The sequence below is a fragment of the Macaca thibetana genome, chromosome 12 (assembly GCF_024542745.1).
Source record: "Macaca thibetana thibetana isolate TM-01 chromosome 12, ASM2454274v1, whole genome shotgun sequence".
Taxonomy (NCBI): Eukaryota; Metazoa; Chordata; class Mammalia; order Primates; family Cercopithecidae; genus Macaca; species Macaca thibetana.
Window position 1 is genome coordinate 29,897,014 of NC_065589.1, and position 25,808 is coordinate 29,922,821.

Sequence of the window (25,808 nt, forward strand, 5' to 3'; positions counted from 1 at the left end):
TTGAGTAAACTGTTTCATGTCAGGACAGTTAATCTCTGAAATGAAGGGAGAAAAGTGTTATCTATTAGCTCAGTCTCCCACATGTGAAAAGTTCATTCTCTGTACAGGGCATTCAGTTCCCCTGTGATTCCAGATTACCAGTGTGTAATCTGGTAATTACTTTTACCTTAAACTTAATTGTGATATTAAGTTCTCACCAGTGTGTGAGAACTAAATGGATTCCCCTGCCACTAATAGCTCAGCAGCAACAGAAAATCCCTGGGGGCCTAAGGTGGGCAGTATAGTAATGTCTGAGAAAGTGAATTGTCACCGTAACACCAGGGTAAAACTAGGGCCTGAACACAAGTACCATCAAAAGAATCTGATGTGCTACTATGTATTGATGACTGAAACATGCTTTTCTGGGTTTCTTGTGCCTTACAGGTATAGCTCATACCTTTAAATGGCTGAATAGTACTTCATTGAAGGAATACACTACAAGGTATTTAAATAATCTAATAATATTTGTAATGATAATAAAGGAAAAAGGAAATAAGGCAAGGAAGGATGGGAAAGGGCAAACTATTGTCTTTGGTCTTTAGTCAGGAACTTGTCAATGAATTCTTTCATCCAAAACTCCAACCTCTATTTCCTACCTCTAACTCACTCAAGATCCAATCCCATATGCATTCTTCCAATTCCTGTTGATACATATTAGCTAGGTCATGAAATGCCTTTAGCATGGGAGCTGGGATTATACTTCCGTGCACAAGTTGTGTTAAGACGTGATCTGGCTATTGGCCTAGAAGCAGTGAGAGATGATAATGTTACACCTTGAGATCATGCAAATTTACAATTTCAGTGTAATCATTACACAGTCTCCAGGCAAGCAGAAACTGTTATTCTCTGGTGAGGAGGATGAGGCTGCTTATATCAGCCAGGAAATCTCAGGAGAATCCAGGGGTTCAAGATTACAATGCTTATCCACCTAAATGTCATTATCCCAGATACTAATGGTCTCAAGATTTTCTATCTGGGTTTTGACAGTGACTTGGGAGAATGCTTGCAACTGTACATTTAGTTCTGTTTACATCTCTAACAAGGCCGTAAATGGATTCCAGTCTTAATTTTTCACCACAGTCTGTCCTGAGTTTATATTAATGCTACCATAGCAATCCTCTGGCAATCAGAACATGCCTTAAGTTAGCAATTAACTGCTTTGAGCCTATCATTTTCTTTTTACAAGTTATCTAGGCCTATCAAAACTAGCAACCTTACTCCATTATCTTTTAATTTATCATTTACCCATACTGATTACCACAAATACTTGGGCTCCTTCTTTTACCTTTACATTAAACTTAATTGTGATATCATTGTGTGCCATGGGTTATTAGCATCCTACTTAACACAGTAATGGTATCCCTCTTGCCTTCCAACAAGTGGGCATTCCAACTCCAAAATCCCATTTTAAAGGTCTGTGTTCTAGAACATTTTCTGGTCTCGAATTGCTTGAGTCCTTGTATTAGTTTCCTGGGGATACCATAACAAATTACCATAAATTGGGTGGCTTAAAACAACAGAAATGTATAATCTCCTTTTTGAAGAGATGAGAAGTGCTAAATGAAGGTGGGTGTCATCAAGGCCATCTTTCCTCTGAAATCTCCAGGGGAAGATCCTTCCTTGCCTTTTCCAGTATGGGGTAGCCCTATGAGTTCCTTGGTTTATGGCAGCATAAGTCCAATTTCTGCACCAGTCTTCACATGGTTTTCTCCCTGTGTGTTTTTGTCTCTTTTTTCCTGAGGAGGACACCAGTCATACTGGATAAGGGCCAACCCCACTCCAGTATGACTTCATCTTCACTAATTACATCTATAATGATGCTATTTCCAATAAGATCACACATTCTGAGATATTGAAGGTTAGGACTTCAACACATCTTTTGGTGGGGCACAATTTAACGTATAATGGCCCTCACTCCTTCGCAAAAGAGCCTGAGCCAAGTATTAAATGTTGATGGACAAGTGTGATTCCATTGGTGAGAGAATGAGGGAAATGGGAAATGTTGGAGGGAAGACCAGGAAATAATTCACAGTCAAATATTATCATTTTAGCCACATTTCTCAAGGCACAGCGAAGTACAGTTGTTTACAAAGCAAATGTGCTTATTTATTCATGTATGATATTTTCAGATAAAGAATAAAGATAAAATTAGGCTCAAGCAAGTCAATCCCAGGGAGTCAGGAATAGAGCATAACTTTTCTGCTTGGTGCTTTTCTAGATCCTGTCTCCCATTGGTTATAATTTGCCCATTAGGGCTTTAACTCCTCTATAACTGGGTTGTTATATGTCATGTTATATAACTGGGTTGTTATATGTTAATGTCCTAGACCCTTTAGCAGCATCTTGGTAAACCCAGCTGTGTGGTGCTTTATCCATGTCTGGAAACAGTGAGAAGAGTGAGAGACTTCAGGCATGTGACCAGACAGTCATGTGAATGGGTGTTACGTGTATCTTTAGGTTTACAATTTCAGCTCCCATCGCCATTTGCTTGATATTCATGAGGGAAAGGAGTAAGAGGAGAAGTCTTCCTCTTTCAGGTATGATTCTCTAATTAATTACTCCGATATTTTTGCACAATCTATTCTTGCTCTTTGTACTTATTAACTCTGAGCATGGAAAACCTTTGAGAATTTCTTTGATATTTAGACCTCTTCTACTCAGGGCATTTGGGGCCATAGTTTCCCTGCTCTATTTCCCCCAGTGATCAGACCCTGTCTACTTCTAGTATCTTCTCAAATTGTCATCAGAATCTCTTATTTTCCAAAACTGCAATTTTTATTTAAAAAATTATTTTTCTATGATTTCAGAGTAATTAGGAACAGGAGGAAAAAAGAAAATTGTGCTTGTTCTGCCATCTTAAACTGAATGATACCCACTTAGTTTGTTGATTGTGGAAATAAGTATCCCACTGTTCTAGTTTCACTAATAGTTCTATTGGATTTATAAGTTAGAGTTATTCTGGGTTTAAGAGTTAAAGAGTAAACCACATAGATGGTAATTAACATAAGGAGGAAAAATCAGGGCCTTAGGAAGCTACCAGACTGAAAATTTAGAGAAATGCATTATGATAAACAGATGAGCTCATTGGCCCAAGAGGTTTTTCTGACCATCCTATTTCATGTCTCCTTCCCTTTCTCCATCACTCAGAATCCACACCCTGCTTGATTTTTCTCCACAATCCTTATGGCTGCTTGAGATTTTATTATTTGTTTATTTTCTACCTATCCTGTCAGATTTCATGAGGAAATGGCTTGTTTCTGTTTGTTGCAGTATCCTCAATTCTTAGAATGATGTTTGGGTGCATGTCTGGTTCTCAATAAATACTTATTTAATGAAAGAAAGAATGAGCCATGGAAGTTCGTTATTGGAAGAGATATTTAAAAACTACTTTATGTACCCATCTAAAACTTGAATTGCCTAAATAACATGTCAACTAAGCAGTCATTCAGACATGATACTATGTGTGTTTATGTTTGGTTTTGGGAAACTTTCTGCTTTCCATGATGTCCATTAGTCCTCAGAAAGTTGGACCATAACAGAGTATCTCTCTGATATTTTTAAGAATCTTATTTTATTCCTCGAGATACTTCCATGTGGTAGTGTTTAATATATTTGAATACCATTTGGATGGCATGGTTCTCCTGAGTAGTCTTTTATACTGGCCCCTGATCTCTTCAATTATTACTACCTAGGCATGATTTCTATTCTGTGTTAGTGCATGGTTCTATATACAAATAGGTATAATGATAGAATAAGAAAGATAATTCAGAAATATGTAACCATAGGCACAGCAAGAATTTCTTTATATGAAGATAAAGTGGATTCCTGTGGGATAATGTCCCCCTTCCCTTCCAAAAGCTAGTGAGATTTGGTTCTAGGATCCTCTGTCCTGGTGGATTTGTAACTCTGCAAGTTTTGAGGGAAGAACTAGGGAAGCAAGAGTTGCCTCTTCCACTCCTAAGTCTCTCTGTTTCTTTTATCTCATGTATATCCTGTGCTCTTCTTTGGTTTGCTGACTGAGCAGTAATCTCAACACTGTCATGTTCATGTTGTCATTTACATCAGTTATTAAAGCTAGACCAGCTTTTGTGGTTGGTTCTAGTTTATAAGCGTCTTCTCCAATCCTAGTTATTCTTTTCAGAATGCATTGCAAGTCAGATATGACATTCAAAAGTAACCCAAATTTTCCAGGTGTGGTCTGATCAACACAACCTAGGTTTGGATTATTACCTCCTTTGTTCAATTAATACTGCCTAAAACCTAATACGCTTTTTTGGAGGATCTGCCATGCTCATGACTCACATTGACTTTACCTCCCACTAACCTCCCTGAGTCATTTTATAGCTGATAAGTATTGTCTTCCCTGTCCCAAACTTATGCCTCTGGCTTTTTGAATTTGAGAGCAATTCTCAAGACTTATTACTGCTAGATTTATTCTATTGTTCCAGTTGGCTAAGATCTTTTTATTCCATTGCTACAGCCTGTCAAGATCTTTCTGGATTCTAATTATTTCATCCCAGTTAGACAATGTCCTTCTCAGCAATCTGCAAACGATGCTTTAATACGTGTTCCTTTTATGTCTGCAAGTCAATAATAAAAATTCTGAACTAGATAGGACAGGGTAAAGGAATTGGGATACATACGCAACTCCCTTAAGTTTTACATTGATCCAGTTTTCAGTAGACTTTGGATATAGTTGTTTAACCTATTATTGATCCACGTAATTATTTTGCTTCTAGTACTTATTTCTCCATCTTATACAAAGGAAAATTGTGAAATTGTGTCAAACATGTTTCTTATAGATTAGGTTTACTAGGGTTCACAGATTTAACAGCATAACCTCACAAAGATGTGCAGGATGATGACTGTTATCTTCTTCCTGCTTCTCCTAATCCACTACACCCTGATTTGTGTCCCTGGAAGCTGTCCTTCGTACACTGCATTAACTAGATTCCTTTGTCCTGCACTGGCAGGAGATTGCAGGAGGGCAGGAGGAGAATGAGATCACAATATGTATTTCCCCAGATTGCTCTCTTCATAGCCAGAGATAATCAGTAGTTTAGTGTAAGTGGCTTAGTTCTTCTACCAAAGTCCACAATATCCCTCCAATGAACTCTCCAGCTGAAGATACAGCTACAACCCTCTCCAGGTTCCCATACATATTTTCCTCCTGGCCCCTTCAAATCTAAAGGCCAGGGCAGCCTGCATGGTCTTGCAAATTGTGTGGTCATATAGGGTCTCATGCTTGGTTTAATGCTAGGCTATCCCTATCATGAAATTCTTAATCAATTTTTAGTGGGGGGGGCTACATATTATTCAGACAGTCCTTCTGTGGTCGGTACTGATTCTCCCCAGTTGCTTTACTGCCTCTCTAAGTTTCCTTTAACCCTGACCCATGCTTTTATGAGGATTCTCTTTTCTAAACTCTCCTCTAGTACATTAATTTGTTATATGTGCATCTGTTCCCTTCCTGGACCTTGACTAATACAGAAGGAAATGAGGTGAGTCTAAGATTTTTTATGCGAGTCTTTGTTGGCTCCTAGTGACCATTGCTTCTTTAGGTTCTCTATACCTATTCCTTTATATAAAAGATTCTAAAATTTTAGCTGAAATCAATGTAACTTTTACTTGTCTTAATTTGCCAAATCTTTCTTTGTCCCAGTTTTCAAAGATTGGCTGGTGTTTGCCTGTCTCCAGTTTTATTCCTCTTTACTGTTTGTGATCGTCCCTCAAAGGTCACTGGAAATGTTTGGTTTAATGATTTAATTTGAAGATTCTTTAGAGACCTTTAGAAATAATTCAGGACCAGAAGTTTAACTATGCTTCCTTCTCCAGCTAAAGCTACAGTTTCCTCTTGTAAACATGTTTTGTCTTTTCTTCAGTCCAAAGAGAGGTTTGCTTTTTCCTTGTCATTAGTCAATATATCATTGGTCCCCAACAGAGAACATTCCCTTCCTTTCCTTCTACTTGCACTCATAAAAGACTTGAAATACATTTTTTTTTTTTTTGGAAAAAAAAAAAAAAAAAAAAACCCTTCCTTTATTTGGTGCTACACACATCCTGAAACTTAATTCTGTGCCACCATCTAATATTAATTATTTCCTCACTGTTTCTTTCATCAGATAGATCTTTTGAACCTATAGAGAGGACAGAGATATTAACATACAAATTCAGAGACTGAAGTCAGCCTCCACTCCCTTCCAGGTCTGAGAAGGAAGGATTCTTTACTGTTTCTGCCTCCTTAGGGCTGGAATCCTGTCATTCTGATTGGAATCCTCAGAATAGGGACATATCAGATTGATTTTCAACAGAAAAGGCCTGTAAATAGAAATGATTATAGGGATTCAAGTTTGGACTGCAAAGCAGAAAGGTTTCAGGTAAGAGTTATAAGGAAGAATCCAGAAATATGGTAGGTGTTAGGGAGGCACTGTCATGAGGATGGCTGAGGCCTGAAAAGAGGGCACGTTTTGTTTTGCTACAAACTGTCTGTTCAAGAGACTTATATAAGGATCTGAGTACTTTTCAATGCTTTTTTGGTGATTGCTGTGTTACACATATGCTAAGACCAGTTATGAGAAGGGCACTTCAAAATCTGAGCTCAGGAACTACATTGGTTTCTTTAAGATATCTGGTATTTTTCTCCCTCTGTGGCTTCATTATTTACAATTGCACAGTTAGAATTACATTTATGTGAACTCTTGAAGTCATCTTCCATCTCAGTATTTCCTGGCATAAAAATCAAGCTTATCTAATTTTTTAAAATGAATATCCTGAAATCTTGGTCACTATTTCTGCAACTATATTCCATGCTATAATAGTCCTGGCAGATTTTATTTACAATAGACTAAAATAAAAATATTCTCTGGGAAATGTTTAGAAAATGCTGTTTATTATATATTCCTTCCAAGATGAGTATCAAGATGAGTATAGGCACATTCACATATTAAGGATTCTGCAAAGTGTTGCTATAAAGGCATTTGCTTAACTTGGTTTAGCCAAGGAATTCCCCAAACCATTTATACCTAAGTTTATTGTCTATACTCTGCACTAACAGGACTTCACTATTTGGTCTTGTTTTACATGATTTTACTATTCAATAAACTTAGGAAACTAAAGTTGTAAATATCTTTGTTGTTAAAATCAGGACCTCACAGAAAATCTATTTATCTAAACATTGCATTTACCCTTGTAGGGGCCATAGAATAAAAATTTCTTTTTCTCTGAAGTTTTGCAGAAAATCAACTTAGAAAGGCAGATGAATAGGAGAAAAGCATATAAAATTTATTTTACTTTGCATAACATAAGGGAATCACAGGAGAATGATTACCCAATGATCCAATGGGGTACAGATGCCTATATACCCTTCTTCCTAGGGCAAAGGGAGATGGGGGAGTGTGGCAATTTGAGACATAATAAATGATTTTTAGGGGAAAATAAATGGATTTGAAGAAAATACAATGGCCTAGGACAAAGTCTTTTGATCCCACAGAACAGACAGTGACTGGTTAAATGATTCTCTTTGAAGTACTGAATGGACCAAAAAGGAAGACAATGGTTTGGACAAAAGTCTGTCCAGATCTGTTAGTATTTGTTCCTGCCATATGAATTAAGTGAATGCAAATGCAAGGAAGGGAACAGAGGTAATTGTTTTCTTCTTTGGTGGGTCTGGATTTCAGGCAGATAAAGGAACTTCAGAGACCAGCTTCATCAAGTGCTTTGATAGAGACAGAGGATTGTTAGACAGGAAGGGGTAGGGGAAGGTCAAAGAGACCTTGAGGTTGATTCTTAGTTCAGTATGTCAAAGCTGCTGGGGTACCAGTTTCTGAGCCCCAATAACTTCATCAGAGTAAATATTCTCAGGACAATATAGCGTGAAAAGAATGTTTCCTCTTCAAAAATTCTGTTTGAAACCATATCCATGCCATGTTCACCAATCCTAAACAATAATTTTGTGAATCTTCTGCAGTCCTACTCTAGCTCCCACTTTGAAGGATCCACTGACCACCCCCTACATCTTATTAATACCTTCACTTTTTTCTCTGAAATTCAGATGCAACTAAGACTGTCAAAATAGCAATCTCCCTTAGCACAGTAAGCAAATAAAACTAGCTTTGCTTTATCAACAGATTATTTTCAGGCTGGTGTCAGCATTTAAGGGTCTGGTCACAGAATACTCTTTTCACATAAACTTATTTCCATCCTGGAGAACAAGTGTTTGAAGGACACACTTGAGGGGATGTAGGCTCACAGGATTGTGCAGGAGGATTCAGTCCCCAAGAAGACCTGGATTCAAGCTATCAAAAATCATCTTCTCAGCCTGGCACAGTGGCTCACACCTATAATCCCAGCACTTTGGGAGGCCAAGGTGGGCGTACCACAAGGTCAGGAGATCAAGACCATCCTGTCTAACATAGTGAAACCCTGTCTCTACTAAAAATACAAAAAATTAACCGGGTTTTGTGGCACACGCCTGTAGTCCCAGCTACTCTGGAGACTGAGGCAGGAGAATTGCTTGACCTGGGAGGCAGAGGTGGCAGTGAACAGAGATCGTGCCACTGCACTTTAGCCTGGGTGGCAGAGTGAGACTCCGTCTCAAAAAAAAAAAAAAAAAAAAAAAAAAGAAAAAATCTTATCTTCAATCAAATTGCATGATATTTCTTAAGGAAAGCATCTATGTCAACATGTTTATATACACTAAGAGGAGTTAGTCCTTCCTTCATGTATTTCTTCTATGGATAATTTAATACCAGGTGTTATGATCTGAATGTTTTCCCCAAAATTCATGCATTGACACTTAATCACCAATATGATAAGACGTGGGGTCTTTAGGAGGTGTGAAGTCATAAGGGTAGAGCCCTCATGGATGAGATTGGGGCCCTTATAAAAGAACTTGAGGGAGTAGGTTCGTTCTGTCTCACTCTTCTGCTATGTGAGAACACAGTGTTCATCTCTTTTTCTCTTTCTGTCTCTTCCACATATAAGAACACCTAACCAGTACCATCTGTGAGGAACAGGCTCTCACCAGACAGCAAACTTGCAGCGCCTTAATCTTGGACTTCCCAAGCTCCAGAACTGTAAGAAATAAATTTCTATTGTTTATAAATTAGGCAGTCTGAGGTATTTTGTTACAGTAATACAAATGAACTAAGACACAAGTATGAAGAATTTTATTTTCAATTTTCATGAAATGAAATCCAATTTGTCTTTCTTCTGCATTTTTTCTTATGAAGGGTGGATCTCAAAAGTTTGCATCTGGAATTTTAAAGAGAATAGACTGAGATAAAGAGCTCTTAAAAGATCCTCCAGATGGAACTTTAAAATTTCCATTAACTAATGCAATCTAGTAAGCCTCATCTCAGTAAGGACAAGTCTTTGTCCCACAGCTATCTGGGGTTTCTAGGAAAGCTACATAATTTTAGGAATGTCTCAGTAATCTGTTCAGTAGGCTTTATACAGGGAGATGAATCTGGGAGAATATAGCCGATGAGGTATATTCCCTGTGTCTAATACTCTCATCTCTCCAGATAGCTGTCGTCTGCCATTTTGTCACCTGCTCATGTCCTGTCCTCTCTGCCATTTCCTTCTCCACTGTACCTCCTACCCCAAGCTGACCCCACCAGGTGAGGTAGGCAGAAAACAGAAGCCTAATTCAAACCATTGCACAATGTTACTGTATCTCATAGCTAAAAATATTAACATTAAAAAAGTTATACCTCTGTAACTACCTGAGCCTCACATTTTTCATTTGACTGATGACTATTATAGCAACAGTCCTTAGTACCTCAAAGGTTGTTACCATGACTAGAACATGAAAGAACTAAAAAAGTAAAGCTTTAAATGAATGTAAACCATTATTGACATGTAAAGGTGGCAATAGGTGTAGGTACTATTTCACATTAAAGTAAAAGTACAGTAATAGGAAAAATGATGTACTATCCTGGCCACTCTAAATATTTTTACTATGTTAATACGGTTTTCAGAAAAATTTTAGTATAAGGTAATGGCTGTCATTTTTGCCTATCAGCTCAGCTTTAGTTTTGAATTTAATTCATTCAGGCTAGAAAACCACAGCAGTGATCAAAGGCATAATTATAACATATTTATAGCCTATTATTGTAACATTCTGAAGTAAAGGGCAAAAATTCCACCCAGTGAACTTGTTCTTCCTGTTACTGACACAAGATTGAGATATTTAAATGCTAAGACATGGATCCCTGAGGCAGAACATAAAATATTTATAATGAAGGGAGTATGAGCCAATAAATTTCAATTATGAATGTTTTTAGCTAGAAGAAATAATAAATAACTTTCCACAGGCAATATTTCAGTTTGCATTTATTGTACCTCGTCATACCAGATTTTCAGGAAACAATAATGATTGCATAGTAGGACACTAAATTACTCTCATGTTTAATGAACAATTAAACTGTTAAGCTTTGATTAAGATATAAGAGCCTCCCTAATTTGACTGTGAGATGTGGTTTCCTTGGAAAGGTATAGATCGTGATAATACCAATAAAGAGATTTTAATTTATATACTTTCTATTGAATAAAAGTAATTTCAGATATAAGTAAGCCTTGTAAAAGGATTACCAAACTCATAGGTTTAGGGAAGAAGGGAAAGAAGAGCATTTAACGAATAGGGAAATGAATTATGTACTTGGGATGTCTTATCTCTAATCCATTTAAACAGTTTTAAATTTGGCAGGGAAAATGGCCTAAATTACATATAATGATGCATAAAAATTGCTAGGACAAGTCAGGCACAGTGGCTCTTGCTTGTAAACCTAGCGCTTTGGAAGGCTGAGGCAGGAGGATCACTTGAGCTCAAGAGTTTGAGACTAGCCTGGGGAACATAGTGAGCCCTTGTCTCTACAAAAAATTTAAAAGTTCACTGGGCATGGTTGCACATGCCTGTAGTCCCAGTGACTCCAGAGGCTGAGGTGGGAGGATTGCTTGATCCCAGGAGGTAGAGGCTGAAGTGAGTCATGATTGCATCACAGCACTCCAACCTGGGTGACAGAGAAAGACACTGTTTCAAAAAAATTAAAATTAAAAAAATTTCTAGGAGATATTGTGGTACGTGGGAAGTAATGCAAGATGAGAGGCAGAAGACTTAAATCAGAGTTCTGCGTTTGTAACTTACTAGCTGTGTGACTCTGTACAAGTCAGTTATCTTGCTAGACTCTCCTGTTCCTTTATTTATGAGGCAACAACAAGAAGACATACCTTGCATAGTTGTAAATATGAAGTGAGGTAACTCAACCTGGGCTCTCCAGGAAGCAGAACCTGAGTGCAAGCTTGTTATCGGCATTTGTGATCCTGGAAAAAGGTAGGAATGAGGGACAGGGAAACCAGGCCAAGAAGGAGAGAGAGCCAATGAGTTGCCAGTAGACCACGGTTATAAGTGCCACCTTGCCAATCACTAAAAGATTGAGAACTGTCACATGAAATGTCAATCAGGATCACCCATCTAGGGGAAGAATAGGAGAATTTATTAACTCTATTTCCTTCCCCCGTTGATCACCCATGCGGTGTTTTATGGGCTAAATTGTTTCTGCCCCAGTCCCTGATTTGTATGTTGAAGTCTTAACTTTCAATACATCAGAATGTAACTCTATAGGGTAACTATATTGGATATAAGGCCTTTAAAGTGGTGATTAAGGTAACATGAGGCCCTTAGGATAAGCCCTAATCTAATCTGACTGGTGTTCTGATCTAAGAAGAGGAAATGTGGACATGCAGAGGGACACCATGGGGTTTGTATGCAAGAGGGGAAGACCATGCAGCCATCTGAAAACTAAGGAGAGAAGCCTCAGAAGAAACCAAACCTGCTGACATCTTAATCTTGAACTTCTCGCCTCCAAAACTGTGAGAAAATACATTTCTGTTAGTGAAGCCACCCAGCCTGTGGTCTTTTGTTACGGCAGCCTTAACAAACTGATAGAGGGTGTTAACTTTCCCACACTCCGGGTGCTACATGTATAAATAGAGAGTAGATTTCATTCCTAGTCCCAAGCTGAGGTGCCAACAGAATAGCCCCAAGTGAGAAATGAGAGGTAGACTCTTGGGGTGAAGTGCTGTCATGCTCTACCTGAGCCCTCACACATCAGGTGGTCAAGTTGGTGTCTGCAACAGGACAGATGCAACTAAGAAAACCTGAAAAGGTGCACAAGAGGTAGTAATACAATATACAACTGTATTTTTAAATGGTAAGTTTATTAATAATAATCAAAACTACCTTTTAGTACTTTATGGATTTATGTAGAATTCCTTAGGAATGCGTATGGCTCATGAACTCAGTTACATCACTCAATTTCACTTTAAATCATGTTCATGTACAACTTTCTGAAACCAGAGAATTGTACCAAATAGCCACATATTTATTTCAAAGAGCAAGCAAAATGTTAGAGTCTTTCTAAAAGAGTAAACAAACTATATACCTAAAAAGATAAAGCATTAGACAACATATAGCATTGCTTTCATTGTTTTTGTATATGTGCCTGCTTCCCTTGAAATCCAGGATTTGGCCTTCAAATTCCATGTACCATGGTCTATTGCAAAGAATCCTGAATTGGACACACTAGAAAGATGAGTGATTTTCTTGGTCACAGAAGGCGTGCATATGGTTATAAGTTTGGTTACATGAGACCACAAAAGCTTTCTGTTATATTTGTGTAGATGTCGGGAAATATCTCCATATTTCAGGGGTAGTTAAAGGGTTTGTGGATTGGTGAAGTGAGAAGGAGTGAGAGGAAATGTGGTTTCTGTGGGTGCAGAAATGGAGTCAGGAGTCCTGAGTGCTATGACATGAACAAGTACGGAGGGATGTGCCCACACAGAAATATCGGCAACTGAAAACTTACCCGTGATGAATTTCACATTTCAACAAACTCAACATCTGACATGCTTCTTATGTACGTTCTAGTCTAAGAAGACAACAGGCTGAAATCGCTCTACAAAGATGGCACTCAGTAGGAAGTCAAACTGGTTTTCATACAGATATAAAAATGTTGCTTTCTGAGAAGCCTGATCAATGTTGGTAAGATGAAATGTGAACACTAAAATTGCAGGCTTTGCATAAGTCATCGTTTAATAACTACCTTATTTACCTAATAGTTGAACATGGGAAAACAAGAGGAGACATATGTACTTGCTCACCCACTGTTTAGCTTTGTGTTCATCTCTGGCTGGATGCCATTTCCAGGTGTTTGGCATTGAGCCAAAGACTAAAATTAAACATTTGCTACAGCTCTGGGTGAGACACAGGGGTGATGTAGGAAAGCTTGTTCAATTCTTGGCCCCTGACACTACTATTAGTGCCTCACTTTTCAGGGCTGTCAAGTATACCCACTCATTTAAAGAAAAGTAGAATAAGATAGAAATGTGATTAGAAAAAAATCTATTAATCACCATATATCAAAGCAAAGTCTCCCTCATAGTACATTATTTACTTAAAAACTTTAAGTACATTTTCATTTCTTTGGAAAAAGCATGTAGGATGAGTAATGCTTTTATTCTTTTCAGGGGTTGGTCCAAAGCATATTCTAACAGTGCTCATAGATATATGACATTGTGAAAATAAAATCTGGAAAAGCAAAAGCCAGAGATTCAGACATCAAAAAATATATAGGAGTTTGCCTATAGATGAATTCATCAAGTTGTATAATTTAATTCCCAGTTTTACAGGTATGAAAACTCTATTTTGGTAGTACTACAGAGGGAACTAGATTGGTGCCACAATCAAAGGCCCAATAGAATGATATCTAATGTAAGTTAGAATGAATCTGGATTAATTTATCACTAACATGGAGAGGTCTGCTTGATTTGCTATCCATATATGATAGGACAATAGGGCCTTAGCAAGTGCTTGTCTTCTGGATAAGTATACTTCATGGCTTTGAATGTTTGTGTTGTGTATTGAGGAAAAACAAAGAAAGGTTGAGAAATGACATAAATGTAACATTAAAGAAAAGTGAAAATAGTTCAAAAGTAAAGGATCAGTGGATTTCTAATCATGGCTGACCATTCCTTCATTTTTATTATCAGAGAGTACAGATCTTTGTCAATCAGATAAGCGAAGCCATACTGACTGGCCTCTCTCCACTACTACAGAGACCCCAGGGACAGACCTGATATGGTTTTCTATGCTAACATTTTATAAAAAAGCTTTAAGAGCTCAGCAATAGCCATCAGGTGTATTGGTCATGGGTGGAATGGTCAGAGAAGCATTTGCCCAAGTATAGCTAGCTTTTATTGCATCAGAGATGAAGCCTGGGTACTGCCTACTTACTCTTTTTAATCTCCAATGTTTTCAAAATGCCCAATGTCTAGGATTCAAAGAAAGGAAAAGGGTACAGGAAGATATGCATGTTTAACATTTTGATACCTGTATCACAATTAATGGTGGCTCTGCTTTAAGATCCTCAATATGGACTGTGCTTACTTTGGTATCACACACATTAGAAAGGAAGATTGAAGGGCTGAGAGACGAATCCTTTCTGTGGATTTATGGCCTAAAATTATAACCAGAGTACCCCCTTTCCCTGTCTTGAGATACCTGGAAAGCAGGAATTTGCAATCATGAAGGTTTCTCAAAGAGCAAGGATTTAAGGCAAGGGGAGATGGTTCACCTTGACACAGGTGATGTTTTATCTCAGCCATGGGGAAGGCTGATAATGCACTTGACCCAATATGCCCATATAGTGAACATCCCTAAATTCATCTCTCAAGCCCTATACAGTCACTTTTTTTACTTTCTTGATTACTATCTTCCTCTCCTATAATCTCACCTTCCTTTCTTTTTCACACACACAGCCCTCTTCTGTAGCTTTGTTAAAATAATTGATTGACTCTAGTTAAGCCCTTTCTTTTGTTTTTTGGCATGAGCAAATTCTACTATTGAATATCGCTATTCTACAGGTTGTCCATAAAAGTCTGGAATCATTGTCAAAGAGTATGTTGGCTATATTTTCAAATAATATATGAAATATGTTTTCCTTCAACCTCCTGACACATTTTCAGATGAAATGTTTTAAAATTTAAAGCATATACCTAAATACTTAGGCATTTGTTTTTAAAATACAGTAAGCACAGTACTTTCCTTAGGTTTCTAGACTTTTTGGACTCTCAGTTCTATATTCATTGTACTTTCCCAGAGTAAAAGTTAAACCCATTGCTTGATATATCAACAGATCATACCCAACAAAATGTAGAACATATTATTTTGAAAATATAATTACCAAACAATTTAAAAACAGATTTATCCATGTTTCCCAACTTTTTAGATACCTCGTGATTCTTTTAGACAAACACTCAGGGTCACACTGTTTGAAGCTTCAAATAGAACCAGACCTAATGGTATTTACTGTCACTTAATCTTTGCTACTGACTGATTTATTACTGAGGCTCTGTCTTTTTTATTTTTTCCATGTCACATAGTCAGATTTTTGAGATAGGAATTTCAGAATTCTATTTCCTGAATAAATAATGAATGCTCACAAAGAATTCCAAATGTTCTGCCCTTGACTTTGTATAGTTTGCTCCAGAACAATTATTGTAGCACCTAAATCAGCAGGAACTGTTCATTAGAGATGTGAACTCTGGAAAACAAATCCACCATGCCTTACTTGGCAAGGCTGTTGTCAGCCCTGCATGCAGCTTGTGCCTATAATAAATAAAGAAGTAAGCAATAATAATGGCACAAATTAAATTTATGCCCCACAAAGTTAAAAATATTGCCAACGTTACTCAAAACATCTGGGTGCAGAGAAAGACTTACTATGACAAGAGAAATTAATAATAATAATAATCAGAAGAAGAAAAAATAATAAGGGGAACAGATAGTGTGTAGCATTGAGAACCACTCCAAAAGTATTTTAACACCTCAGCTGAGTTCATACTTGCAGCTTCTCTCGTGTGATACTAAGTCTTAACCAGAGTCTGGCTAGGTCTGTAGGCCTCTAGGGCAAGCCTTGGAGCTTCAGTGACTTGTGCAGGGACAACATGTGGTTGAAAGCCATGGTAATCTCTGTCTGGGCATCAGGGTCAGACAGTCTCCTGAAGCTGGTGAGCTGCTTCTGTTTGAAATCTCGTTTCTGAATGTTCTTCAGCCTGTGATGCTTACCTTCTGAAACCTGAATCTAGGGTCTGACAAGTCCTAACATACCATAGCTCCTGATACCTACAAAGTCTTTACTCAGTCTAGCCTATTGATTCCCTGAACTTGTTGCCTGAGGCAGAGAGGGAGCTAATTAAAAGAAAACAGAGCTTTGAAAATCTCTCAGAATCTCTCTGAGATGCTGCCACAAACCTCGGGAATTTGAATCACTGCCCTACCTAGGAGCTGACAACAAATCTTTCTCCATGCTGCTGAACCAGGAATGAGATGCCTTTAAAATGGGAAAAGAAAACAAAATTACAAACCTCCCTGTTCCCACCTTATTTTCTCTCTAAGATTTTAAATGAAGTAAAATATATTTTAGAGTAAAAGAAAAAGGTATGTGCATGCATGTATGCGGTGTGTGTGTGTGTATTTTGCATCACCATAGCATGTATTTCCTGGGTATTTATAAATATCAGTTAAATTTTAAAAACATTCTTTCTGTGCTATAAGGGTGGTTTATTTCATTGTATAGGTAGGAAAAATGAAACAGAGAGAAGTTAGGTAATTTTTCTTAAGTAATCTGAGTCAGCCAGAAAGACAGTTGGATGAGATTACAACTCATAGTTGCTGACACTGAAATACATGTGGAAACCACTAGACCACATCATTTTCTTTCGTTATCTTTCTTTTTTGAATTGACTAAAACAAAACAGCACTTCTGTGCTTACAAAATCCTTTACTGTTGTTTTTTCTGAAGCAGTTGCTAGGTAGACAGAAAAAATAAATCATAAAATTATCACTTACCACCAGCCATGATGACCCATCTCTTCCTTTTTGAATACATCATGACCATCAGAGACTGGGGAAAATATCTAAAGTAACACTGAGGCCCTAATATTCATGGGTTACACTTACGGCCATGTTCAGATTGTATCACTTCCAAAAAGCTGCAAAGGCATTTTGCCAGGATGGCTCCTTCTTCCTAGGCAAGGGCCAGAAAGATGAAAATAGACCATAAGGCTATCATTAGATGAAAACAATAGACTGGGACTCACCGTTCAGAAATCCTGAACCTGCTTCCCACATCAGATAATTTGCTAGTTGCCCGTGGAGATTCATCATCCTACATTTTGAATAAAATTACAGGTAAAGAAAAATCAGAAGACAGAAGTTTATTCCTGAACAACCAAAACAGGCCTTTTCTAATGACCAAGAATGATTCACATTCAGGATTCAAAACTCAAAATATAGGGTACATGTCTTGGTAGCATAGGGTAGGCCCCTAAAAGTTAACAACTACGGATCAATCCAGGTTCAGACTCTTGTATTCTCATTTTCCCCAGAACTAGAGAGGTGAGAAGCATAAGCTGTTATTCCAGATATAGCAGAAAACCAGAACCACCTGGAGGAAATGGGACTTTCATGTAAGATATACCAGTTATCTACAGCTGTGTAACAAAACATCCCCACACTTGCTTTGTGAAAACAAACAAATTTATTATTTATCATGGTTCCGTGGGTTGGCAGTTTGGTTCGTCTGCTGCTTTGCCTTCTTGGCTCATTCAGGCAGCTGCATTCTACTAGCTGGTCAGCTGGACTGTCCAAAGTGGCCTCATTCTCATATCTGGCAGTTGGTGTTGGCTGTCAGCTGGGTCACATCGGGTCTCCATGTCTTCTGCTTCTTCAGTAGGGTAGATTGGCTTTCTTACCTGGAAGTTTTAGGGCAGTTTCCCAACACGGCAATAGTAGTGCTTAAAAGTTCCAAACAGAAACTCTAAATAGTGTTTTTTAAGGAGTCACTTTTAATTAGTACATGACAAAAGAGAGGAGAGTATGATGACAATTTTTAAAAAGTACAATTAATAAAGCTGTTGTTTTTAGGGCTACAGCTTGTCTCAGTGCTTTTGGGAGAGACTAATTCTGTGGCGATTGAGGTTTTACATTTCTACGCAGTTTCCATTTAAAGAATGCTTGAGAAAAACGTGTGAAGATCTATAATTTTGGTTTTAGAAGCTTCATTGTTGAATTCCAGTTATTGGACTAATGTCATTAGAGAACTTTCAATGTGACCCTTCTGTTTGAATGATTCAATTCATATCTATATCAATTTCTTTTTCTAAATCTTGGATTTATGCAACCTAAACACACTGCTGGAAGGAATAAAAATGGTGGTGAGACAAGGAATACAACCTAATATAATGGTTTTGTCAGGGAAAAAAAAATAGAGGTTGTTTCTGTAAGAGTTCCCATATGTCCATGGTTAGATACATTATTATCTGGGAAAGAGAGTGATGGGCATGGGGGTTGGGGTGTCAGATAACATGGAGAATTGGAAAAAATAGTGCTTGTTTTCAGATCAAACTTCAGGGGTTAGCCTTAGTGAAATGTTGTTTAGTTTTTCTTTATGGGGCAGACAGGCTCTTGTGAAATGAATGAGAATTTAGAACTTTGTTATGCCTTCTTATGGCTTTAAAACTTCCTTTTCTCCAGCATCTCTCCACCTGTGCCCATGGAAGTCTGAGTGGCAATATTATGACCCTCCAGTATGTGTTATCCAGACCAGCAGTCCCCAACCTTTTTGACACCAGGGACTGGTTTCGTTCAATTTTTCCAGGGCCAGGGTTGGAGGATGGTTTCAGGATGAAATTATTCCACTTCAGATCATCAGGCACTAGTTAGATTCGCATAAGGAGCATAAAACCTAGATCCTTCATGTGCACAGTTCACAATAGGATTTTCACTCCTATGAGAATCTAATACCACTGCTGATCTGACAGGAGGCAGAGCTCACATGATAATGCTTGCTTGTCTACCACTCACCTCCTGCTGTGTGGCCCAGTTCCTAACAGGCCACTGACCAGTACCGGCACCATGATCCATGGGTTGTGGACCCCGATCTAAATCATAAAGCTCAGGAATGGTCTCAGCTGAGGAATAATATTGGCAGTAAGAAAGTTTGTGCGTGTGTTCTAACTGTTATTGTGCTAGCCAGCCTTTACTAATGTCTTCTTCAGCTGAATAATTGTTTGTTATCTAGTTGGAGGAGATACAGAAGAAAGTGTTAAAGATAAAAGTTTTCATTCTCTTTCATTTCATTTAGTTTCCTACCTCTGGAAGGGAAAAGAAAGTTTAAATTTTAAGGGATTTGATGTCGTTAAATAAAGACATGGTGTACAAATTGGCATATGCTATCACAATATGGTGCTGGAGGAGTCATGGAATCGGAATATATTAGAATTTTTTAAAAATCTCAACTACATTCCAGTACAGATAACCACTGCTTGGGTGGATGGTTTAACTTCTAGTGGTATAATGTTCACTATTGTGAGACAACTAGTTTCACTGTTGGATAGCATAAATTGTCAAAACTAATTTTTATATTGAATCAAAATATGCTAGCACTTTCATTCGTTGGACCTGCTTTGGCCTAGTGGGTTGAATAAAACAGTTGTATTATAATGATCATCTGTGTAGCATATATTGTTTTAAATGTTTTACATATGATAATTTATTTAACCCTCACAACCCTGTAAACTAGATACTTTTATTAAACCCACTTTACAGATGTGAAAACTGAGGCATTGAAATACTACTTTGAGTTTCCCAAGGTTGTGTAGCTATTAAAAAGCAGGATTGGTATTTGAACCCAGGCAGCTAGGTCCCAAGGCCTTTGCTATTAACAAGTACAGATACATGTCAAACTGCTAACAACTGCCAACAGCAATATTTAGTAATTGATATAAGAAAGTATACACATCAGCAGCTGTTGCAACCAATAAGCATTTTTTTACATTCCCAAGCATCTAATTCTGCAAAGTCAGAAAGCAATTAGCCATAATTCACTGAGAAAAGCACCGAAGTTTTTAATGCTTATTCCTGTAGGCAGTCCTTGAATACTTGAGACAAATGCCCTGCATTCCTTAAGATTTCTTTACAGGCTCAACATCACTAGTTCTTAATAATACTAATATGTCATGTTCATCTTCAGCCAGAAAATACTTGTTGAGCACATAACTTTCCCCTAGACACTGTGCTAGGCACTGTATAAAAATAAAACACCTACAGATTCATTTCTTGAGCAGCTTATGGGTTTGGGGGGAAAGAAAAATAAGTTTCAATTTTTTTAATGTTAAAAAGAATTATAATAGAATTAGGCTGAAGGTTCTTTGGGAACAGAGACACCTCTAAATATTACTGAGGCATTAAGGAAGGATTTCCAGAGATGGTTATACTTTAATTGAGACTTGAAGGATTGGCAGGAATAAGATAGGAGGGAAATACTAAACAGCAGAAGAAACAAATGGGCAAAGCCTTGGCAATATGACAATATGATTTGTGCAGAGAACTGCAGTTTAATAAATTAAATAAAATGTACAACTAGGGAGATGGCTGGAGATGAGAGGCCAACTGGGTTTTCTATTCTAGATTGAGATGGAAGGAAGCCATTGTGATAAGTTTAGTTTGCAAGTGATTTCATTCAACAAATATTTGTTGGGTTTGTACTATATTTAAGCTGTGCTAGACATTTGGTATTTGTTGTGAGCAGGATAGAAATCATCCCTGTCTTCTTAATACTTTTAGTCAATTGGAAAATGACAAGCGATAACGATAAATGTGGTACTATGACAAGGGACATATAGAAAGCTGTAAGGGTACACATTTCCAGAATCTAATTTGTTCTGGGATAAGGATCCCTCTCCCCAAGTGAGTGAAAGTAATTAATTTGGAAGGTGATTGGGGAAGAGTGGGAAAAAAAGATTAAGAAAATAGGAAGCCCAATATGGAATGCATTAATGACCAGGTCACGTATTGGAACAATGGGGGATCAGTCCTACTATGGAACTCTGGAAGACTGTGTAGAGCATGCCTCAGAACTTTTATATCTGAGGAGTGAAGAAGCCAGGATATTTATCTATCAGATCCAAACTATAATTGATTGAAGGTCATTCTTAAAGATGTCAACTCCCCAACATTTCCAGATTTACCAGCATGTAAGTTGAGTGTAGGTTTGCAAACTCCTATAGCCAGAGAAAGCTCTCATGCAGAGTCATGGTGCTTGAAGTAAAATGTATTCAGGTATAGTGTCCCATATTGAGTCTTTTGTTTTATCAGTGGATAGGTTGTTGGTCATAATCTAAAAAAATATAATGGGATTGATAATGAGATGAGCTATTATCTCTGTTGCTCTATCTGGTTCCAAGGCCAAATTTGAAATATATCATTTGCGCTTTCTACCAATCATTCTGGATTTCCCTCACCTTGTCAGCGCTTTCATTGATCTAAATTGTTTGCCTGGTGAGATTGCTCAGAACATCTTCTTTTCATCCCTGAGTGGTCTGAACTTTTAGTTCTCCCTTCACAGGAAGCTGATGACCAGGTGCACTGTTCAGTTTGCCCTTGCCATCATCTTTCATGGCCACCCATGAGTTGGGCTGAGTGCAAAAGCAGTCACCTGATTAATGGCTTGCCCCAACATATAGAACAAACCTATCAGGATATAAGGAATGTACCATGGGTCTATATGTGTGACTTGAAGAAGAAAGATTGATGACTTGGGGATCTGGGCCACCTCTTCACATTAACTTATCTGATCTGGAGTTTTTAGAACACAATCCCCATTTCCACTGTACTCTGAATTTTTACTGTTTTAGGGTAAACAGCGAAGGATCTGAAGATGGCTAATTCCTGATGGGCATTTTCAGTTTTCTTGTCATTTGATATCTCATGGCCTTGCATTTAGCATCTACCAGGGCCCATACAACTAGTTTCTACTGGTAGCTTGCCAGAACTTCTCTTTTATTTATTTTCTTCTGCACATGAGATGACCTTGCTCAGAAACCTTAGATTCTGCCAAACATTTTAATCTGCCTTATATATCTCTACCAAAATGAAATCTGATGGGTCAGATGGCCAAATGGCAGATCTTTAATCTGCTACAGAATCCTCTCTTTACCTAGTCTCTAAAAAATTTGGGAGTGTCAGTATTACCCCCTAAATGTGTAAAAGCAGTAGTTCCAAGTGTAGTATATGCTATATCTAAAATATAAGGAGGTCTATTAAGGGCTATTCTTTTTTTTCTTAGTGGCAGAAGGGGCAGGGTTTGTGAATTTGTCCCGTAACTTTGAGGGTATATTCAAGCATTCCTCCAGGCAATAAACCTCTAAAACTTTACCAATATGTCAGGATTTTGATTTATTTTGGGGGTTATTTGTCACCAATGTACATATGGATATTACTAGTGGCACATGTATTTGCATTTCTTGCTCTCCAGCAATATCAATACGATGCAGAAGCTTGATGTTTGTGAAAATTTTAAGATTATCCAGAACTATATTATGACAGAGAGCAGAAGAATTACCTTAGCTAGAAGCAAAATTGTAAATATGTACTGATGTTCCCCCCAGGTAAAAGCAAACTGCTCTTAATCCCTCTTTTTTTCATGGAGATGGAAAAGAATGCCATCTCTAGATGCGTAATCTCATATTAAGTTGTAAAGCCCATGCTCATCTGTTCTAGTTAAGATACTTCATCTGACTAAATGTCTGCAATTCAGTCTTTTACCTTCAGACCTTCTTATGTCCATCTGGTTGTGTAGGTTAATGCCAGTGAATTAAATGGAGATAAGGTGGGCACCATTACGTCTGCATTGTTTAATCTTTGAGAGTCCTACAGTTCTTTGCTATTCTGTCTGAAATGTAATATTGCTTTTAATTTATTATCTTGACCTGGGGGATGAATCGTTTCAAGGGTTTTCACTAGGCCTTTATTATCCAAAATGGCTCTAACTCCATATGTCAAGGAACCATTGTGAGGATTCTTCCAGCAAGCAAATATATCCAAAAAGATTATACACACATGATTCTAGTAAATGATCACAGGGTCAGTGGACTCTCAGTGAGATAGACTTTGACCAGGACTCTATTTGTTGCCTGACCTCTGTATGCTTTCACTTTAACAGTGGACCATTGAGACACGTTGGGTCCTATATTAGTCTATTTTCATGCTGCTAATAAAGACATACTCAAGAATGGGTAATTTATAAAGGAAAGGGGTTTAATTCAGCATGACTGGGAAGGCCTCAGGAAACTTACAATCATGGTGGGAAGGGAAGCAAACATGTCCTTCTTCACATGGCAGCATCAAGGAGAAGTGCCAAGCAAAAGGGGAAAATCCCATTATAAAACTGTCAGATCTCGTGAGAACTCACTATCACCAGAACAGCATGAGGGTAACCACCCCCATGATTCAGTTATTTCCCACTGGGTTCCTCCCACGAAACATGGGGATTATGGGAACTACAATTCAAGATGAGATTTGGGTGGGGACACAGACAAACTATGTCAGGTTACCTCATATCAGTATCAGTTTAGACCTTGTATTCAGTGGCTTTCATAGAATTTAAGTATTTTCCCTTCCCAAACATATAGAGACTTTGGTAAATGGCCTTAGATCATTGTGAGAAAGAATTAGGGTGATGGCTATTGTATATATTTGCTGTGACCTTATGGAGTCCTTCTTCAAGGCAACAATCATGTCATTCATTTAAGGAGTCCTGTGTCTGAAAACTGACTCAATCATAGGAACTGCATGAGAGATTATAATCTTCCATTGCAGTAATTGATATTAGCTTTTCCCTTACCAGTTCTAGATCTTTTTGTTGTTGTTGTGATCATGTCACATACTCTTTGGCTAACCATTAATATCCTCCCTAGAAACATCAATAATCTATTTGCAATTACCTCAAATATCTGTAGGTCAAGCCCCATGGTTGTTGATATGATTCAACTCTGTGTCCCCACCCAAATCTCATCTTGTAGCACCCATAATTCCCACATATTGTCAGAGGGGCCCAGTGGGAGATAATTGAATCATGGGGGTGGTCTTTTCTGTGCTGTTCTTGTGATAGTGAATACATCTCACGACATCTGATGGCTTTAAAAATGGGAGTTTACCTGCACAAGCTCTCTCTTTGCCTGCCACCATCTGTGTAAGATGTAACTTGCTCCTCCTTGCCTTACCCCATGATTGTGAGGCTTTCCCAGCCATGTGGAACTGTGAGTTTTCCATTAAACATCTTTCCTTTGTAAATTGCCTGGTCCTGGGTATGTCTTTATCAGCAGCATGAAAACAGCCTTGATGTTATTCACTGTAACTGTCAACATCTGACTTGCTATTACAGAATCCTAACGTCTCCATAGACACTCAGTCCAGCTCCATTGCAATATCTCCTTCCTTCTCAAACACTGCACTATAGAGAACATCCATCCATGAGCATTTCAATAATGCTGGTGCTCCATTCACTACTGCACTTCCGATTCACTACTGTTTCAATGAAAAGAGTGTCTTCTTCTCTACTTCTACCCTCAGTGGGGAACACAGAAAACTGCTGGGCTTTCTCAGGTTATGTAGTAAATTCATGCCAGCATAGCCACATCTTTAAGAACTTTTACATCCTCTTCAGTACTTTATCAAGGCTGTTTTAGCAACTCTACTTCATTTACTATAGGCCATTGTTATTTCTTTGATTCAAACTGACATTGTGGTGTAATATCTACACTGTCTCCAGGCACTCTTATCAGGATATTAAACTAGAGGCACAGAAGAGATCTCTATCATTCAGCTTATCCTTCCCCCAATTCCCATCATTACCCTAAATATCAATCCCCAGGTATGTTCTCCTAGTTCTTGCTTTAGCCAGGTCCTCCCATTCTTTCAGTGAATACTTGCTTTGCTCCTGTGATAGGAACAGTACTTCCCTGCTCTGATGATACTGAGATTCGACCCTAATTGCTTGTCCAGAAACAGTGAGTTGAGGCAAATACAGCTCCTGAGAAATGAGCATTCTCTTGCAAATCCTTTGTCTTATGGCAGGGGAGAGATTTTCCATAGACTTCAGGCAATAGGAGCCTGCCCTCCTACAACAAGTGAAGTCACTTTTGCCATCCCACAGCATTCTGGAGGTTCAAAATTCTCAAACATATTTACTCAGATGTCTGCGTTCTACATCATAGAATCTAATTCCTTTCCTGACAGAGACTTTTAATTCAGTCTCCTTTGTAAGTCTTTCACCCCTCCAATCAAATTTTGGGGCTGATTTAAAGCAATGTGTACTCCCTGGCAACAAGTGATAAAGATTTTGTTTAAATGTTGCCATGAAGACATTCTTGCTGTCACCCTGAGCCCTGTTGACAATTGTTGACCTAAGAGTGTCATTTTCTTCCTTCAGAGGTTTTATGGCTGTTAACCATACCCAACCAATTTCACAGACTTTAAGATCATGTGTTGCCTTCTTACTTCTACCTGATCCAAGTTCATCAAAGATGAAATCTAAGAATTTGCTTAGTAATAGTGATGCTATTACCTACAGCATGCTACAACTTACCACCAGCCCACATGTTACCAGCAATGGGACCTTGTTGCTATCTGACTGGTGAATAATCAATTCAAAAATACAGTCTATTTTAGCACTAATTGTCTTAAGTTTAGTTCTTTCAAAATCAGAACTTGAGATAAAAGATCTGAGTGAAAGCAGTTTGAGAGGTGGGTCTGAAAAAGCTTTTGTAGGTAAGGGAGGAAGAAAGACAGAAGATAACAAAGTCAACACAGGGTGCATTAACAGAGCAAATCACAACTTAGGAAACTAGTGCCTAATCCCACCAGAGAC

General features: G+C 38.1%; 1 long non-coding RNA gene across 1 annotated transcript in view; it reads left to right on the forward strand.

Moving 5' to 3' along the window:
* The window catches only part of LOC126932513 (uncharacterized), a 133,395-nt gene extending 107,800 nt beyond the window's left edge, over window positions 1–25,595 (forward strand). Inside the window, exons 2-3 of the long non-coding RNA XR_007718220.1 lie at window positions 424–481; window positions 9,022–25,595. This is a non-coding gene — a long non-coding RNA (uncharacterized LOC126932513). The remainder of the gene's footprint in view (window positions 1–423; window positions 482–9,021) is intronic.
* The last annotated feature ends 213 nt before the right edge of the window (window positions 25,596–25,808 follow it).